At 38.6% G+C, this 3,336-nt stretch overlaps 1 pseudogene; it reads right to left on the reverse strand.

The window, feature by feature from the left end:
- Nucleotides 1-452: 452 nt before the first annotated feature.
- On the reverse strand, nt 453-3,033 carry LOC124697431 (annotated as a pseudogene).
- Between the last annotated feature and the right edge of the window lie 303 nt (nt 3,034-3,336).

The raw sequence follows: 3,336 nt of genomic DNA on the forward strand, positions 1-3,336 counted from the left end.
AGTAGCATCGAAGGCACGTGAGAAAGGAAATAAAACTATGTACGTATGCAGGCACAAGAACACACAGGAACAATTTAAGAATATTCATTTTGTCTAGATAGTACAAGAACACACAGGAACAATTTAAGAATATTCATTTTATCAAGATAAAATTTTCGTCCAAAATGTGAAGTGCATATTCGGGGATCGAGAATGTAAAATCTTCAAATGGTTCAATCTTTTGCCCGCTCATTACACGGCCCATTTGTCCCAAAAAATGGTAAAGCAAATATTGAGGCTGACTGATTAACTGACTATTGTTGTAGCTAGCATGAAAATGTTTCTCCTCAGTTATCCCCCCCCCCCTCCAGTCTAGCTGCTGCAGTAGCATGGGAGGGAGGTTGTCTTGGACTTCGTCTTCATCATGCAGCGGAGAGATAGGGCTGCCGGGCACCGGCGGTAGCTCAGCTCCATCACGAACTCCTTAGCCGGGCTGCCCACCGTAGCCCGGACTTCTGCTTCGGCTTGCTGCTCAGCCACTGTTCAAGTAGACAACCCAGCGTCGTCGAAGGGCAGATTGGCCACCACTCGTTGCATAGGATCTCCAACTGAACAAGCATATAGGTACATATGGATTAGATGAAAGAGTAGATTTAGAATTGTGAATATATGCATATAGGAAGATAGGACAGGATGAATCAGTGAGCTGAAATAGTGATGCATTTTTTGGAAGCTTAGCAAAAAATTATGGAAATAGATCGTATGTCACCATCCGAAAATAATCTACAAAGGCAGGAAATTGCGGTCTAACAGGTAACTGTATTCGCATTGGTTGATGACCTATACATCGAAGCAAGCACCTCGACAAAGGCCAAAGACTTTTGATGGGTTTTGTGGAGTGACAACAATCAAAATGAAAGTACAAAGACATATAAAAAGCTCAAAACTGATGCACATAAATCGTAAGGCGCCATAAAAGATCTAGAAATGCAGCCTGGTAGTTTCTTTACTAGAAATCGGCAGGCACATATAAAAGGCTCACCTTATCATCACTTGCTAGGTCAAGTTTCTTTGTAATGTAACTGAGGATCGAGCAGATCTGCATACTCCTATCCCTGGAACAAGCAAAAAAATCACATTGAACAAAATATATTAGATTCTTGCAATCTAGTTACATGTTAGTGGATCAAGGGAAAACTGAATTGCTGGCAGGAAAGACACAAACGGGGCAGGAATTTCAAATGAAACATCTTCTTTCTGATAAAATTCCCGAGAGGGCTGTTTTTCTAGGTACTTCCTCTTAATATTGTTTTTCAAAAAAAAACTTGCTGCTTATACCAGAGCACAGTTGCTACTAGTAGAAAACATAACAGACACGTTGAGTCATCTAAAGCTGGGTAAGTATTTCCATAAAAATATGCTACAAATAAAAGAATGCCAAGTCTGAGAAGTCTCAAATATTCTAGAAGTCAAATAAACTGCAAAATTAAAGGGAAACTCACTTAATTCTCAGGTACATATTTGGCACCTGAGGCAGCAGTTTATCTTGTAACCTGCAAAACAGTTTAATTTTTATGTGAGGAAGCAAAACCTTTTGTGCATGAGAATCAGTATAAATATAGAATATAACTGCAATCTTACTGGTTCGGTGAAGTGACTAGTGACAACCAGACTGGGGTAGTTATTCCATCATGCAAATAACCAGTGCTTGTATGCCTAGGATCTGCTTCTCTGCTTTTCCTCAGATTTAATCCAGCAATAGCCAGTTTGTCTACTGTGTCATCTATCCTTGTGGAGAGTTTACCATTTGCTCTCTTAGTTCTGTCCTCCTTGGCGGTAGCATTACGTCTTTTAAGACTTAATCTAAGTGATCTTTTCCCGCATGGCGCGACCAAACTGTTCAAGGGTTTCAGAAGCTCTTCATGGTCAACTGTCTCGCGATTCACTCCATCTTCAGAAGATGGCTGGTTTGAGGCTACTATATCTGCATTAATCTGTTTGGGATGGAATGTGTAGTTAGAATAAACAAATGTTACAAGATAACGAAATTGTGCGCTGTTGAGCACATATCTGATAGTTCTTTAATAGTACCTGTGTTTTATTTGCAGATGTTGTTGTCTTGGTAGACTGTGGTGCTGAGGTTTTCTCAGTCTTCTGATCGCGGCCTTCACAATTATTTAATAATTTCATGGTTCCATTATTAATGATAGAAGAGAGATGGGAGGTGGTTCTCCTTCTTGCAGCTTTGGTCCTCGATCTGTCCTGTTAGAGTAGTCTGTGTTGCTATCTTCGGGGTTTCAACTACCAAGGAAGAAAGGGACCTCTCTTTTCTCTTTGCTGGCGATGTAATAGTTGGATCCTTAGAAGCACAAGCTTCTGTCTTAAGTGGAAACACCTTATTCCTGACACTCTGAAGATTTTTATCAGGCCTTCAAAGATGAAAAGATTAATCATGTCAGGTAGCTCCATATAGTTGAGTACATGAGTCAAGATCGCGAGAAAAAAAATTGAAAACAGATAAGTGGCTGGATCACTTAACTTTTGATTTACAAGAAAAGTAAGCGTGCGTATTTTAGCCAATGCTATTAGAAAAGATAACAATATAGCAGGCAGTTAGTTAGCACGAGGGGCCCTCATGGTTCTTACAACTTAGATTTATATACAGTAAAATTTATAGGAGTTTAGTGATAAGCTGGTATATTCTCAACTAGTAACCACAAGAAACTATTTTCAATTCAAATGCATATAGATAAATGTCCTTAACAAAAAAATGTTTAGTACATTTTTCTGCAATTCAAATGCATATAGATAAATGTCCTTAACAAATTAGCTGCAACTGTGAATAAATATTGTGTGTAAGCACGATGATCTACTGAAATGCATTTAAAATGTAGCATTTTGAAGAAAAGGGAATCGACGAGTTGAAAAAACAATGTTATACAGATAAACCTTGATATTAACCGTAACTTACCTGAGTTTCTCTTCAGGAGCAATACCAAGATAAACATTGCATACTAGGCAGGAGTCGATCTGTTCATCATCTACTTTCTTCATACTCCCGACAAACTGCGTACAAAAGGATGGTCACAAGAGGAACTCTAGAAACAAGCATGCTAGTTTGAGATTTGATAGAACTGAATTTTATGCGCTTGACACATCAAAACTTCATTGGACGTAAGTAGAAAGTATCGGTAATGCAATAGAGTAGATGCGTGATTGCATCAAGATTGAAAGTGCATTTTTCTTGAAAAAAAAGTCCTCGAAAAAAATTGAGCGTGTAGACAACAGTGACAATATCACTGTACTTATGATGCAGAAGCAGTGCCAGGCTTACGATAAAGAAAGGTAATTTACATA

This window comes from Lolium rigidum, chromosome 3 (genome assembly GCF_022539505.1).
Source record: "Lolium rigidum isolate FL_2022 chromosome 3, APGP_CSIRO_Lrig_0.1, whole genome shotgun sequence".
NCBI classification, from domain to species: Eukaryota; Viridiplantae; Streptophyta; class Magnoliopsida; order Poales; family Poaceae; genus Lolium; species Lolium rigidum.